Genomic DNA, 16,618 nt, shown 5'->3' with positions numbered 1-16,618 from the left:
GAAAGCAAGGGGGGTAGAGAGGAAGGGACAGCAAAGCCAAGAGCTTTAGCCTTCTTCTAGCCTCGGGGACAGGAAGTGAGGTGCCGTCTACAGAGGAAGTGAGAAGCAAACACCCCCCAACTTCCCTTCAGCCTGCAGTGGAAAGGAAGGCTCTAGCTTCAGGAGCCACAGGCCCAGAGCTGGGGAAACAGAAGGCAATGGGATGGAGGCAGGGGAGTAGGCATTTTCAGCACCATCTGGCAGAGAAGGGGGCCTCTTGTCTTGGACACAGTAAAACTCAAGGGGTCCAGGACATCCCACAGACTGGGGTAGTGGGGAGAAGAGACACCACTGAAGTCAAGTTGAGAAACCCAGCTTCCCAGGTCACGTGGTACCATTTCTGCAGCCCTGGCCCCAGATTCCTGCCCCAGCTCTGTGATGTGTCATGTGTCTGCCCCTAACACACGCACATCCCTCACACGCCAAGGTGGGGAGGGCCTCTGATTATCTGGTCTCACAGTACTTGTCCTTTTTTTGCAGCCTCCATCACAGCTGTAACTTTATAACTGTTTAATTATTTGATTAACATGGACTTCTGGGATCACCACTGTATCCCCAGAGTCTGGCACCACACCTAGTACTTAGTAAGAGCTGGCCATAGCGTGAGAATTCCTTGGTTTTGGCATCCGAATGAAGTTTGGTATATGAAGGTAAATGAACCCTGCTCCTGGCCTGGGGTCGACTGGGGGACCCTGAGGTGGGTGGTGAAGGTCAGAAACCAGAGTCCTGACATGGTGGCAGAAGAAATCTCTGTACACACAGATACTGCCAACTGGTGACAGATGAAGACAGTATATTCTATTTGCTATCTTTGGGGCAAGTGGGCGGGGGGGGAAAGAATATATACTTGTGTTTATTTTTGTATTAAAAAACCAGGGATATGTAAGAAATTAATAAGTGATTATCTATGGAGGGAGAAGGGGTGGAGGGGGGAGTAAGATTTCTCAATGTATGCCTTTTTGTATCATTTTGATCTTTGGACTATGTAAAAAAAAATCTAGTGAAAAAATAAAAGAATATAAAACAAAAAAAAAAAAATAGAAGGAATAACCACTTGACCAGGTGACTTCTAAAGCCCCTCCCAGATGGGGCCATCTACTCTCTTCTTCCCACGTTAGGAAGTAAGGACCAGGCCCCAGGACAAGGGAGGGGTGAGGAGGTCTAGACAGATGAGTGTGGGGTCTGGCCAAGGAACACCAGTGTCTTCACTCTCTTTCTTCCCAGCAATCTCTCCCCGACGTAGGGGAGAGGCCTCCCCAGCCCCCGCTGTGGTGGGCATTTGTAGCAACCAACTATTCAGAAGTTCGGGGACTTCCCTGGTGGCACAGTGGTTAAGAACCCACGTGCCAATGCAGGGGACACGGGTTTGATCCCTGGTCTGGGAAGATCCCACATGCCACGGAGCAACTAAGCCCGTGCGCCACAACTACTGAGCCTGCGCTCTAGAGCCTGTGAGCCACAACTACTGAGCCCACGCGCCTACAGCCTCTGCTCCGCAACAAGAGAAGCCACCATCGCAATGAGAAGCCTGTGCACCACAATGAAGAGTGGCCCCCAGTCGCTGCAACTAGAGAAAGCCTGCGTGCAGCAACAAAGACCCAATGCAGCCAAAAAAGTAAAATAAATAAATCTCAAAAAAAAAAAAGTTAGTCAGGGCTACTTCCGCCTGGATAAGAGCTGGGTTCATTCTTACTCCTGGGAAGGGGGTAAGGTCTGGCCAAGGGCAGAGGCAGAGGTGGAAGCTTGAGCAAGGGGAAGGTTTGGGACAGGTAGCGGTAAGGTAGGGTAAAGGACTCCTGAAGAGCCTGGGGCTTCCGCGGGCAGGTTCTGGGGGTGTCTCAACAGATCCTCACACAAAAGGGCCAGTTACAGCCCTCATGTCAAGCCAGCTGGGAGTGAAATAAATCAGCCCCTGGAACAGCAGCTGCTGAGAACCCCATGGCCACACCCCAGGAATTCCAGGGCCTCTCACATTCCCCTCCAGGAAAGACCTCATCATTCTCCTACCCAGAGGGTCTTCAGGGAGGGACAATTTCAAGCCCTGCATTATAGTGAGGACTGCGGACCAACACCCCAAGCAGCACTCACCACTCAAGTCTTGCAGGCAACAGCATGAGCAGCAGAATGAGGCGTCTCTCCTTTTAAAATACCTATACTTTTTTTTTTTTTTTTTAAAGCTTAGCGAGTCCTGGAGAACTCCCAGAGCTTAAGGACCAGCATAAGGTTCAGGGAGCTGTGCCTGACTGGGCTCTTCTCAGCAGCTGCTGGATTTTTAGAAATCAGGAAGAGCAGCAATGATAATTCACCTTAATAACAACCTGGCCTCCTCAGGCCTCTTTCATCTGTGTGACTCCCAGAGCAGGGAAAACGTTAATTATCAAGCAGGTGCCACACCCCAGTGATGATGTCTTATTAATCTATCAGCACAGACTGGGAAACTGAGGCCCAGGGAGAAAGATCTGGCTCACACAGAGCTAAGGATATAGGCGCCGAGGGCCACTGGGCAGTGAGGAACTAGAGGTGCCAGCTCCATATCTGTCGTGCTTTGGGAAGGTGCTGAAGACAAGGGCACTTCTTTCAGAGTCAGCCAGACCTGGGTTTGGGGTGAAGGTGAGGAAGACGCCACATATGTGCCCCAAGCCCCCTCCCCAGGCTGCCAGGGCCTGGTGGAAGCCTTGGCAGGGAGTCCAGGGTTCCGATCTTGAGCCAAAACACTCCTCTCCCAAAGCACCTTAAAGCAGGCCAACAGCTGCTTTGAGCACCTCCGCCACCTCTGCAACGTGCACAGGCACTACAGGCTAAGGGAGGGCTCAGCTCTCCAAATAGCCCCACGTGACAGGCGCAGTCCATGAAGTGGGAGCAGGAGGCACCTGGCAGCCAGGTGGGTAGATCAGATCAAAATCACGTCAAGTGGGGAGACTGCTTCTTTGGGACCCAAGCCCATCTCAGCAGCCCCCACCCACCTTTGGCATTGACCTTAAAATAATGAGATCTTTTCTACAGCAAGGCCTGCCTAGTCGGTCACTGCTTTAGAAACCGGCAGAGGAGGCTCAGTTGGTCTGTGCCTCCTCCAGGAGAGGAGGGGAGGGTGGTCACAGAAGACCAAATATCTTTTCCCACTGTGGCCGTGGAGGGAAGCAGCACACACTTGAATGTGGATGAAGTGTAAAGATGGAGGCACTGCTTGTGCAGATCCGTCTGCAGCCTACTACGTGCTTGGTACTGTGAGAGCTGCTGGGAACAGACACAATCTCAGCTCTGGGGAACCATAAGTGCCAAGCCAGGGAGCAACCAAAGACCTTGTCTTCCAACCCTCCAGGGTAGGGCCTGGGGAAAAATATTAAGGGTGTTATTCTAAGGGATTTGAAGTTGTTTTTCTTCAGCATGTTAAGAGAGCTGACCAGAGCCCATGGGGGACCCTGAGATAACACTCTGACCCCAAGGGCTTAGCTCTCCACAATATCAGGTTCAAGAACTGCCCTCTCTGCCTTAAATCTGGCCAGGCCCCCTCATGCACAAGAAATTAAGGCAGAATGGTACAACGTAAAACATTAGACCAGAGTCAGGAGCCCTGCCTCTGACACTCATCATTGTACAAATCACTTCCCCCTCTAGACTTCAGTGTACTCCCCACCTTTTTTTTCAGTTTCCCCATTTTTAACATGAGGGCATTGGACTAGACTGTCTCTAGGATTCCTTCCAGCCTGTGACTCTATGTTGTTTTGACATAGTGGCAGATCCCAGATTGATTTACATAAATTTGCATGTTCAATCAGAAATCCCAAACTCCAAGTATAGAAAATCCAATCAGTCCATTAGTGCAGCCAGACTGGGGCTAGAGGAGTCTGCCAGGTTTGGGTGAGGATTGTCAAAGCAGACAGTGGTAGTGGTGGTGAATTAGGGGAGGAGCCGGGGAAGCAGGGGCAGAAGCGGCATTTGTTCTGAGAGACGCGCTTCTGGTGACCCAAGGCTGATGGAGCCAGGGACCCCTCTTTTGCTATCAGGCAAGAGTCCTTTCTCCTCCTGCTTCTAACGGGGCCTCTGGCTGGCTGGCCTCAGAGCCACACCCCAAGAGAAAACGGCAGCCTCTGCCTAGCAACAGCCACATCCTTCACTCTGACAGGGACTCCACTGTTAACCACTTTCTGGGAAACTGACCTTCCTGGGAGCTTCCATTCTCCATCCCAGGGGTTTCTAGCAGTGAGGAAGGTTTCCTTGGGGTCTAACCTAAATACCTCCTGCTGTAGCTTCACTCTCGTGGGCAGCAGGGCCCAGGGAAGAGGGCTCCTGTGGAGCTAGCAGAGGGAGAAGCAATGCAGGAGAATGTGCTCCACATTCAACCGATCCCACTGCCTTTAACCACCACCTCTCCTTTAACATCTCCCTCAGCACCTGGGAGACCAAGGATGAAAACAAACAAGAAGAACGTGAAGGCCTTTGGTTCTTGGGCTAGAGAGCAAGTCCCAGCCAGGAGAGTCTGACTCCTGAGAAAGCTCTACCCCCCAGGAGGGAAGAAGGAGTCTGGGAAAGGTGGGGTTGTGGCAGCCTCTCCCTGCTGCTGCCTGGCTGGCGTGGCAGGGTCTGGGAGGCTGGCTGGGCGAGGGCAGCAGGGAAGATTCCTTATGCCCCTTGCCTGGGAGCTGGGGGTGTGAGTACAGAGGTGAGGTGAGTAGGGCCAACGGGTGGGGTGGGCAACAGCAGCGGGGCTCTCCTTGTCCTCTTCCCATAACAGGGTAGATCAGTGTGCTGTACTCCCTGGCCCAGATCCTAAAACAAGTCCCAACAGCTGAGATGCAAACTGTCTCCTGGGAATCTGCCTCCCCTGCTGGCCCTTGGCTGCCTCCTCCTCTCTCAACCCCTTCCCAAAGGCACAGCTCAAAGACTGGCCTGCCAGGATGTCTCACCAGAGGCCTTGATGGGTGGGCCAAACCCCAGCCAGCAGGAGTTCATACTCCAAGGCACCAGGGGTGAGCAGCACAGTGGCTATTCTTAGGCAGGATAAGGGAGTCTGCGCCCCTCCACCCAAGGTTCTACTCCTAAGCAACTTACCTCTTCAAACTTAGCCACCCTGCTGGAGGACCTTACTCCCCTCCAATTTCACTCATCAGTGGAACCACACAATGTCAAAAAGTGGAAAGGAATAGTAGAGCTTTCTAATCCAACTGCTGAATTTTACAGATGGTGGAAAAGAGCACCAGAGAGGCAAACTACCTTGGCTAAGGTCACACAGCAACCTATGAAGAGCAGGGACCAGAGCTTCTGACTCCCAGTCCACAGTGATAACAGCTTGGTCCTCATACACACTGGTTTCTGCTTGCCTATTGTAGAAGGGCCTTTTTCCCTGCAGCCCAGGCCATCTGCCTCTCCAGGTTCTCACTCTCTTCCAAAGGCCTGAGCTGGAGAGAGATGCTGGAGGGCTCACACCACCTCATGCACAGACCATAAACGGAAAACAAAGTTGAATGAAGTGGAGATTATCTTCCTAGACAGGGATGCAAGTGTTTCTCTGAGGTAAGAAACCCACTAACCCCACGTTGTTCTTAGAAAGACAGGAACCCAATAAATATGAGAAGTGAATTTTGTTGTCTCCTTTCTTGAAAGACAAGGAGTCTCTGAGTCAGCTGGCATATCTTGCAAGAGAGGGTCTGCAACAAGGCAACTGGGCTAGGTTCACTTTCCCTAAAGTACCACCCACAGAACCATTAGACACTGACCCTTAGCTACTGTCCTCCAGGACCACACCTGTCCCAGGCATTTGTTTCCACCACTATCTCTGGCAGACAACTGTACTTAAGCAGGAGGACCTGTGGGGGAGGGAGAGCAGTGGTAGGGAGGGCATAGAAGCACTGCCTTTACCGCCAGACAACCGGGCAGCCTAAGATCCCTGGCTACTCAGGAAGGCAGGCATTTAAGAAGTAGCAGCTGGACAGGCTGGTGGATAGCGCTGAGACACCTGGAAAACCAGGCCTGTGGGAGGTAAGGGTCCTCCGTGCCCTTGGGGCAGTGCCAGGGCTGGAGAGACCACGGGGGCTGGGGTTCAGACAGCCGCTTTCCTAGTCGGCCTAGGCCAGTGGAGTGTCGAGCACAGATAAATTCTCTGCATTCTTCTGGCACCGCAGCCAGGACCCAGAGAGCCTTTCCTGCAAGAGCTGTCCTGGCTTCACTCCCTGCCCAGCCCTTCTCCCTTCCTCAGCCTCTCTTTAGGGTTCGGCCCACCCAGCTACCCTTCTCCTTCCCGCAGTCCCTCAGAGCCACTGAAGGGTCGTTCCGGGAGACCCCGACCTCTCCGCCTCCCCCCACCTCTCCCCCACCCCACCTCCCCAGGCCACGGAGACAGCAAGGAGTGCGAAGAGAAGCCAGAGGCTCGTCTCCGCGCCTGCGCTTTGGGGAGAGCCTCCCCCGCGCAACAACCCTGCACCGCTAAGCGGCACCCGTACGATGGGATGCGGGTGGGGTGGGGTGCGCAGCTGGGGCAAGGTCAGTGCTTTCAAAGGGGGCGGTAGACCGGCCCCCGGAACATCGCCCTCTCCGGAAAGTTTCCCTTCCGGGGCCACGGAGTGTGCGCGAGGATGGCGCGAGGGGCGGGAGGGGGTGGGGTGGGGGTGGACAGAGTCGCGGCCGGACCCTTCGGCTTGAGTGAGGCGGGAGAGAGGGGAGGCCAGCGAGGTCCGGCAGGAAGCCGCGCCGCCCTCTCCGACCCAAGGCTGCCACGAGAGCCTTACCCTCCGTATCTCTCACCCCCAGCCCAGGCTTACAGACCCCCCCACTCGCCGCCCTTTAAATCGCAAGTGGGCCAAGAACTCACCGAAATCAGGTGTTGAGCTGGGCTAGGGCAGGCCGGATCCGCCAGGTCCATGGCCGCGGCTCGGGGGAGGGGGCAGAGAAAAAGGGGGGTGCTGGGGCCGCCTCTTGATGTCAAGGCTTTAAAGGGGCCAGTGAGCCCCGCCCCTCGCCCAGACCCCGCCTCCCCCTCCCGCGCAGCCAATCCACGTTCGCCCTGGATACGCGCCCCTCCCAGCCCCCTCCAGATGTTCCCAGGACGAGAGCTAGGTCCGCCCGGCCCGAGCGCTCCGCTTCCGCCCTGGAGGAAAGGACCTCCCCTCCCCCCTATAGCGAAACAGACTTCCCAGACCTGGCCGGGTCAGGCCCGGTAAACCTCCCCAGTTCCGGGGTAGGAGAAGCCGGGCTGGGCCGAGCGGGGGTGGAATGGGGGGCATCTATAGCAGAGAAAACTAAGTAGGTGCACGCGGACCCGTGGGCATGCGCGTCTGCTTCTGTAGGGCTGGGCGTGCACGTGTGTATGTGATTGTGAGCGTCGGTGTTTGTAATTTGCCTTCCTGCATACGTGTTGGGTGTAAATCTAATGGAAGAGGCTTGAGTGCCTGCTTGGCCTTAAATGCTCCCATCTCCCTTTTCTTCCTCCCAGATCGGGTCCTTCCAGCAATATGGAAACATGGGCGCTGGGAACAGGCTCTGCGCCTCTCAGAGCACTGCTGGCCTTTTCCTCACTGGTTAAGGAGGAGGGAAGGCTGACCAGAAAAAGGATACAATCTTGCTCTCAGCCACTTGCTGTCTCAGTGGGGGCGAGTTCCTTCCCTGCTGAACTAACTGCGTGCTTGAAGGAGGAAAAGCAAACAGCCCACCTAGGCCCCAGCGGGGCCTCAGAGCTCCCTTCGATATCATTCTCATTGGTCCTTGGTTAAACAATTATTTGCCCTTGTCTGGACACCATATAATCTTCACAATCTGGCCCCTTAGTGCAGGTTCTGAAGGGGGTTCTGCAGAGAAATACAAAGGGATCCCTAGCCACAGGCTCTGCCCATTTTATTAAAATTGCTTCTATTGCGGGTATACACAGGATGTATTAAAGCACCATATTATCCAATAAATGAACGTAAAAGCTCAGGGAACATAGAGTGCTCAAATTGTCTAGAATTGACCAAGAGTGCCTCTCTGAAGGAGGCTCCTTAATTTAAAATGGGATTTGAAGGGCAGAGAGAACTTGAATAGGATCCAGGTGAAGTAAGGACACAAGGAGATTCACGTAGGAAAGAGCAAATTATCTGCATGGGACAGTGAGCAGATAACGTTGGTAGGGTGGGAAGTGGGAGAAGTTAATGGAGGAAGTTTTGTATGGAGGAGATCAGAATAAGGATATGGATTTGACAGGACAGGTGATTTTAAAAAGTCATTTTGGATTCTTGAGTATAGAGGTAGCTTGATGAAGACTGCCTGAGGATAGTGATTATTGGAGCCTAGAAGATGTCGTGGAGGTTACTCCCACCAGCTCTCTCACCTTTGCTTTAAAACAATTTTTAAAATTGATTTATCTTTTTTTTTTTTTTTTTTTGCAGTACGCGGGTCTCTCACTGTTGTGGCCTCTCCCGTCGCGGAGCACAGGCTCCAGACGCACAGGCTCAGCGGCCATGGCTCACGGGCCCAGCCGCTCCGCGGCATGTGGAATCTTCCCGGACCAGGGCATGAAGGCGGACTCCTAACCACTGCGCCACCAGGGAAGCCTGGTTTATCCTTAACATACACGAAAATGCACAGATCTTGGGTGTTTCGTTTGGTGAATTTCAACAATAATATATACACTTATGTAACCCCCCAAACAAGATACCGAACCATCACCCCAAAGAATTCCTTCATTCCCCTGTATAGTCAATTACCCTGCACCTACCAACACCCACCCTCTGCAACTTCCTGAATTTTATCACCATGGTTTTGTCTGTTCTTGAATTTCACATAAGTGGAATCATACAGTATGTACTCTTTTGTGTCTATATTCTTTAGCTTAGTAACGTTTTTGAGATTCAGCCATGTGTAGTCTATTCTTTTATATTGCTGAGTAATAGTCCATTGTATGAATATATTGTAATTTGTTTATCCATTCTCCAATTGATGGATATTTGGGTGTTTCCAGTTTGGAGCTATCATGAATAAGGCTGCTCTAAATATTCTTGTGCAAATCTTTTTGTGAATGTGTTTTAATTTTGAAAAAGCTCACCTTATTTTTTGATTATAGCTAGTGGCATCTTTGTAATCCTGCAGCACTGATTAATTCTATTCATTCAATCATCTAACATTTATTGAATAGGAATCCGTGTCCCAGTCCTGGGCTTACAACAAAAATTAGACACAATCGTTTCCTCCAAGGGCTTAAAAGTCCAGTAAAAGTCCACTAATCTGTTGCATTCCAAAACCATGGGGTAGAAAAACCTTAAGAGTCTGCCAGGCATTTCTAACTATTTTTGGATGTTTCCAAATAAATAAATTTTGGGAAGCAAACAAACCATGTAGATTATTTTTTACTTTACATTCAGACGTTCGCCCATGTTTAATAAACACAGCTGGAACATCTGCACGTGTCAGACAAGTACCTATTCTCCTTAATTTAAAGGCTCTTGCACACTTGAAAGTTTAGACATTCAGATTTGGGCAGATTCTCTATGCTTCACAGACCTTTATCTTCACTGACAGGAGGTGAAAGAAGTATAGCTACCATTGCTCCATGCTTTCTGTCTTTGATGAGGCCCAACACACTTTAATTACCACACTTAGTGGTATTATTCACTTATTAAAAATTACACTGAAGTTCCAATGTTGGTTTTCCACCTTGTTGTATACCACTAATCATAAATTGTTCTTTACTTGAGTTATCTATGTTACAAAACAAGGTAGGCCATTTAGGTCTCTGGTTGCTGCAAGCTGTTGGTAACAAACCAGTTTGGTGGCATGGTCTAACGGTGCAGATAGGGCTGATGAATGACTGGTAGATGGCATCTCAGAGAACCATGCCCTCACTGCTCACATCAGTACTTTGAATGGGATCCTCTGCTTCAATACTATGTGTTCCTTCATTCAGTGTTGGAGCACCTTCATTCCTCAGTTTGGCATTGTAGCCATTTGGCTACTGTGTTACATTGGTTGATGAACTGACCCCAGTTTAGAATTCCTGACATCAGGAGATGGTCAGGTTGGTAATTGACCTCTCAAAAGATTTTAATAATCTGACTATTCTCCAGGTTGGATTGACTCTGAGGGCATTCTCTTTTTTTTTTGGCCGCACCAGCAGCGTGTGGGATCTTAGTTCCCCGACTAGGGAGTCTTAACCACTGAACCACCAGGGAAGTCCTTTGAGTGCATTCTTGATGTCTTTCCTGCTCACTAAGAGGAAGAAAGGAGCTGGGAAGAGGCTATTATTTGGTCCATTTGCTGAATAGGAATAGATCTTTGCTAGTGCTGCTTACTTCTACATAGGACAACATGTTCCTTGGGTTCTGACAGCATTGCCAGTATGTGCTTTGAAACCTCATACTTGGTACAGATATAATGGATCTGCTTAGGTCCTTGAACCCCTTTCTACTCATTTTCATTATTCGAAAATTCTTATTGAGTCTTTACTGTATCCCAGGCACTGTGCATATAGTATTAGCTACCTAATAAAGAATTCATGTGGGGTATGATAAGCAATAAGATTGAAAAGATAAGTAGTGGGATGATCATACTTTATCCTAAAAGCAATGCAGAGCCTTTGAATGGTATTAAGCAAGGGGGTGTCATGATTAGAACTACATTTTTTTTTTTTTTTTTTTTTCTTTACGCGGGCCTCTCACTGTTGTGGCCTCTCCCGTTGCAGAGCACAGGCTCTGGACGCGCAGGCTCAGCGGCCATGGCTCACGGGCCCAGCCGCTCCGCGGCATGTGGGATCTTCCCGGACCGGGGAACGAACCCGTGTCCCCTGCATCGGCAGGCGGACTCTCAACCACTGCGCCACCAGGGAAGCCCTAGAACTACATTTTAAAAAGATCGCTGTGGTTGCAGTGTGGAGAACAGATAAGAGAGAGCAAGATTTAAGTCAGGGAGACCAGACAGAAAGTTTTTGTAGTAATTGGGAAAAATGAGAAACGATGTGCTCTGGACTAGGAAAATGATAGTGATGAAGGAGAGGAGATGACTTCAAGAAATAAATAGTATTAAAGTCAGGAGGTCTTGGGGTTGGAAGTGGAGGGAAGCAGAGTGCTAAGCCAAGACCTCTGGGCCAATCACTGAAATATCAAACACCTGAAGAAGAGCAGGTTTGGGAGATGATATACTCTTCCAAACATGTTGACAATGAAATGCCTGGGAGACGTCCAAGTGGAAATGTCTATCCAAGAGGTCAGAGCTTCCCAACTGTTGTGCCTCAGGAAGAGGTTACAGATGTGCTGCATGTTGATCTTCTCAACCCTCAGAGCAGCACAAGTTCGCTCCCACAGACAGCAATCTCAGTAAGGTGGACTGCCACGAAAACACCATCATTTTCTATGCGTGCCATGATGTGGGAAATGTTGGGAAGTACTAATATATGATGATGTTGGATAAATAATTCTGAAGCTCAGAAGAGATATCTGGACTAGAGATATCTGGACTGACATTTGTGTCATCAGAACATCAGATCATAGGTGGTAACTAAAGCCAGGGAGTATGGGACTTCCCTGTTGGCATAGTGGTTATGAATCCACCTGCCAGTGCAGGGGACACAGGTTCGAGCCCTCGTCTGGGAAGATCCCATGTGCTGTGAAGCAACTAAGCCCGTGTGCCACAACTACTGAGCCTGAGCTCTGGAGCCCGCGAGCCAAAACTACTGAGCCCAAGAGCCACAATTACTGAAGCCTATGTGCCTAGAGTCCGTGTTCTGCAACAAGAGAAGCCACCGCAATGAGAAGCCCACGCACCGCAAGGAAGACCCAACGCAGCCAAAAAAAAAAAAAAAAAAGAAGAAAGATTAAACAAATTTTCAGGTGTTATCTGCCATTATCATTTTCTGTGAATGTCTTTTTTTTTTTTTTTTTTTTTTTTTTGCGGTACGCGGGCCTCTCACTGCTGTGGCCCCTCCCGCTGCGGAGCACAGGCTCCAGACGCACAGGCTCAGCGGCCCTGGCTCATGGGCCTAGCTGCTCCGCGGCATGTGGGATCCTCCCGGACCAGGGCACGAACCCGTGTCCCCTGCATGGGCAGGTGGACTCTCAAACATTGTGCCACCAGGGAAGCCCTGTGAATGTCTTTTTCTAATAGATATATAAGAGTTGGTTGTATTATAATGAAAATTGCCCTTTGTCACATGTATTGCCAATAGTGTTCCTAGTTGGGAGTTTGTCACGTGAGTTTATTGGAATTTTTTTTTCCTTTGCCTTAGGTAGTCAAATTTATTGATCTTTTTTTTAATGGCTTTTGTTTTTTTGTGTGTTTAGGACATACTCCAATTTTTTAAATTACCTTTTTTCTCTAGTATGCTTATGGTTTTCTTTTTACTTTAAATATTACATCCAGCAGAAACATGGATGGACCTAGGGACTGTCATACAGAGTGAAGTACGTCAGAAAGAGAAAAACAAATACCGTATAATATCACTTATATGTGGAATCTAGAAAAATGATACAGATGAACTTATTTGCAAAGCAGAAATCAAGACACAGATGTAGAGAATGGACATATGGCTTACTGGTGGGGGAAAGGGGGTGGGATGAACTGGGAAATTGGGATTGACATATATACACTACTATATATAAAATAGATAACTGGACTTCCCTGGTGGTCCAGTGGGTAAGACTCTGCGCTCCCAATGCAGGGGGCCTGGGGTTTAATCCCTGATTGGGGAACTAGATCCTGCATGCCGCAACTAAGAGTTTGCATGACACAACTAAGACCTGGCACAGCCTAAATAAATAAATATTAAAAAAAAAAAAAAAGCACAAATGCCTAAACGGGAAGGGTTTCTCTTTAAAAAATAAATAAATAAAATAGATAATAAATGAGAACCTAACTGTATAGCACAGGGAACTCTACTCAATGCTCTGTGGTGACCTAAATGGGGAAGAAATCCAAAAAAGAGGGGATATATGTATATGTATAGCTGTATAGCAGAAACTAACACAACACTGTAAAGCAACTATACTCTTAATAAAAATTAATTTTAAGATATTTTAAAATAATAAATATTCCGTCCAGAATCTATTTAAATGGCGAAGACTATTGTTATTTCTCACTGCTGCTCAGAATGACATCTCCATTCTAGACCAGCCAGTCCTTTCTGTTTTCAATGTACAAAACACACATTCCTGTGTACCGCTGCTGAGAGGTTCCTCTCTACATGGCTCATAGGGCATACTCCTGTCCCTCTTGTTATCATTGCAAAAGCTATACAGCTGTCCCTTGGAAGCCATAGGCAACTGGTTCCAAGACCCCAATTGATACCAAAATCCATGGATGCTCAAGTTCCTCATATAAAATGTACTATTTGCATATAACCTATTCCCATCCTCCCTTATACTTTAAATCATCTCTAGATCACATATAATAACTAATATAATGTAAATGCTACATAAATAGTTGTAAGTACAATGTAAATGCTATGCTGGAGGTGCACAGCAAATTCAAGTTTTGCTTTTTGGAACTTTCTGGAATTTTTTTCCCCAAATAGTTTTGATCCATGGTTGGTTAAATCTGTGGATGCAGAACCTGCAGATATGACTTTCAGAGACAGCTCAAATCCCATACGCTCCAGAAATTCTTCCATGCGCACTGTAGTCCACAAAGATTTTTCCTTTTCTGAAGCTCACATGATCACATGCTACCATGTATGAGCCTCTCCTTTTCTCCTCAACTTTAACATAGTTGCTAAAAGAATCAAGTCTAACCTTTAGAAGTCCCGGTTTGTTTAACTGATTTTTCTTTACCCTCCACAGCAGCTAAAAGCATGCTGGGTATACGGAAGGAACTTGATAAATTACTTTTTGATTTGGCATAAATGTGTAGCATTAGCCACATGTGGCTAATAAGCATCTGAAATGTGGCCAGTCCAGATTGAGATGAGCTCTAAGCATAAAATACACACTAGTTTTTGAAGATGGTATTAAAAAAAAATACATCTCATTAATAATTTTTATATTGACTGCATGTTGAAATGCTAATTTTTTAATATACTGGATTACATATCTATATATTTAAAGTATATCCAGGACCATTCTTCATTCTTGTCCCTCAGTAAGTCTCTTGTCATGTTTGGTGTTGGTTCCCAAATTAGGCTGTTTTGAGGATAGATAAAGATGATCTTTTCTTGAAGCCAAAGATATTCTTACCATCTCCAACGGCCCTCCTAGGCCATTACACAATCATTACCTTCTTGGTACCGAGACCTCATTGTTATAAGCACTATTTACACATCTTTTTTGAAACTAACAGCTACAGACTTCAAATACAACAGTTCCTCCCAACAGATCAGGTAACTGCTCAGCCAACAGAAATGTTGGAGGGAAGAGGTCAGGTTCAGATGCTGAAGGATCTCCCGAAGCTTTTACTGATCGAAGATTCCTCAGTTACCCATGTAGATGGAGCCCAGCCTATTCCTGTGGTCACAGTGGCTGTTTTCTGCCATCAGGAGTTATTTGGGACTGGTGCTGCTTGGCTTGTAGCCTAGTCTCATTGTAGTCAAAGTCCCTGTGTTAGTTTCCTGTTCCTGCTGTAACAAATCATCACAAACTTAGTGGTTTAAAACAACACAAATTTATTCTCTTACAGATCAGAAGTCTAAAATCAAGGTATTGGCAGGGCTGCATTCCTTCTGGAGGCTTCTGGAGAGAATCCATTTCCTTGCCTTTTCTAACTGCATTTCTTGGCTTGTAGCCATTCCTTACATTACTCCAACCTCTTGCTTCTGTCGTGACATCTACTGTGGTCAAATCTCCCTTTGCCTTCCTCTTATAAGGACACTTGTGATTACATTTAGGGCCAACTGTGATAATCCAGATTAATCTCTTGATCTCAAAATCTTTAATCCTTAATCAAGATCCTTAATCTATACAACTGTACACATCTACAAAGTCCGTTTTGCTATCTAAGGTAGCGTTCACAGGTTCCAGGGATTAGGATGTGGACATTTTGGAGGACCAGTATTCAGCCTGCCACAGAACCATATATATTTCTTTGCACTGCCTTGGTGAAGGGAGAGAGCACCAGCAGGGTCACAAGGTTTCAAAGTGTTCTTAAATTAAGATCTACAGAGAAGTAGGTAAATTCACATCTATAATCACTGTTATCACTCTGCGACCATCATAAACCTCATTTCCATTAGCAATGATCACTCCCTCCCTCCCAGCACTGCTTCCTTTAAAATGCTCTGTAGGCTGAAGTTGAACTACTTATTACTCCCTCATCTTAAAAAACAAATTATTTGAAATAGTAAGATGCATGTTTTCTACAGAGATGAGGTGTTTTTCTCATAAGTCTTTGATCTAACAGGCATGGTTGTGGTCTGTAGCACGCTTAGAATGTAACAGCACTTTAACAATCCATATTCTGCAAATTACCATCATATCCTTTAGCACATTTGGGCACAGGAAAAGGAAGGTCTTGTTATTTCTGTTGTACAGATGAGTAAACTGAGGCTCAGAAAGGTTAAATGAATTGAATAGGGTGGTCATACAATGAGTTACTGGCAGATCCTGGTTCCAAACCTGATGTTCTTTTCACTGCTCTGTTCCCAGGCCAAACTCAATCCCAGAAGGCTGAGGATGATCTAACTGATCTTGGGATCTTAATACATCCTAGAGTTGGCCTTGAAATCCCTACCTCCTGAACATGAAACCCACTTTTTTTTTTTTTTTTGCGGTACGTGGGCCTCTCACTGCTGTGGCCTCTGTTGCGGAGCACAGGCTCCGGACGCGCAGGCTCAGCGGCCATGGCTCACGGGCACAGCCGCTCCGCGGCATGTGGGATCTTCCCGACTGGGGCACGAATCCATGTCCCCTGCACCGGCAGGCGGACTCTCAACCACTGCGCCACCAGGGAAGCCCGAAACCCACTTTTTTGAGGTCCTACCCAGAAGTCAAAGCTAGGGGCAGATTGGGAATTCAGGGGAAGGTCAGGGTTGCTGGCAAGTCAAGGGTACAGTAAGAGGGTAGTTAGGACTTATGGAGACGTAAGAGTGTCTATGTTTGCTGTATGTGCCTATTTAACTGGTAGGCAGCAGCAGGGGTGCTACTACGTACTCAATCTAGAATTAGGCCTGATTTCTGCGAGGGGAATTCTAAGAACATCAGGGATAGCTAAGAGTGGCCTGGCTGGGTCTCTTATTCCCAGGTCTGAACACATAATTTGAGGAAGCACAGTAACACCAAAGCCCATGCTCTTTTACACTGGCTCTCTGGAGTCTCTTCTCAGTCTTGATTTCCATGACATTTCAAGGCATAGTAGCCAAGGCCCAGTCTCTGCAGCCACACTGCCTAGGTAAGCCCAGCTCTGCCACTTAACAAGGTATGTGACCTTGGGAGAGTCACTTAACCTGTGTGTGCTTCAGTTCCAACAACTGCAAAATGAGGATGATAATAGTATCTACCCCAATAGGGTTAAGGATTTTAAAAGTTATGTTGGGGCTTCCCTGGTGGGGGGCTGCATTGGGTCTTCGTTGTTGCGCACGAGCTTTCTCTAGTTGTGGCGAGCGGGGGCTACTCTTTGTTGCAGTGCGCGGGCTTCTCAATGCAGTGGCTTCTCTTGTGGAGCACGGGCTCTAGGCACATGGGCTTCAGTAGTTGTGGTG

At 48.0% G+C, this 16,618-nt stretch overlaps 1 protein-coding gene across 6 annotated transcripts in view; it reads right to left on the bottom strand.

The window, feature by feature from the left end:
* The window catches only part of NCKAP5L (NCK associated protein 5 like), a 30,512-nt gene extending 23,539 nt beyond the window's left edge, over positions 1-6,973 (bottom strand). For 2 of the 6 annotated variants that reach the window (XM_032645191.1, XM_032645187.1), the window contains exon 1: positions 6,845-6,973. The gene's annotated coding sequence lies outside the window, so the exon portion shown is untranslated. The remainder of the gene's footprint in view (positions 1-6,844) is intronic. The other 4 variants (XM_032645186.1, XM_032645194.1, XM_032645193.1 and 1 more) reach the window with 3 other exon arrangements.
* Between the last annotated feature and the right edge of the window lie 9,645 nt (positions 6,974-16,618).

Source organism: Phocoena sinus, chromosome 10 (assembly GCF_008692025.1).
Source record: "Phocoena sinus isolate mPhoSin1 chromosome 10, mPhoSin1.pri, whole genome shotgun sequence".
Classification (NCBI taxonomy): domain Eukaryota; kingdom Metazoa; phylum Chordata; class Mammalia; order Artiodactyla; family Phocoenidae; genus Phocoena; species Phocoena sinus.
The sequence above is the reverse complement of the archived record's forward strand: the minus strand, read 5'-3'. Positions and strand labels throughout refer to the sequence as shown.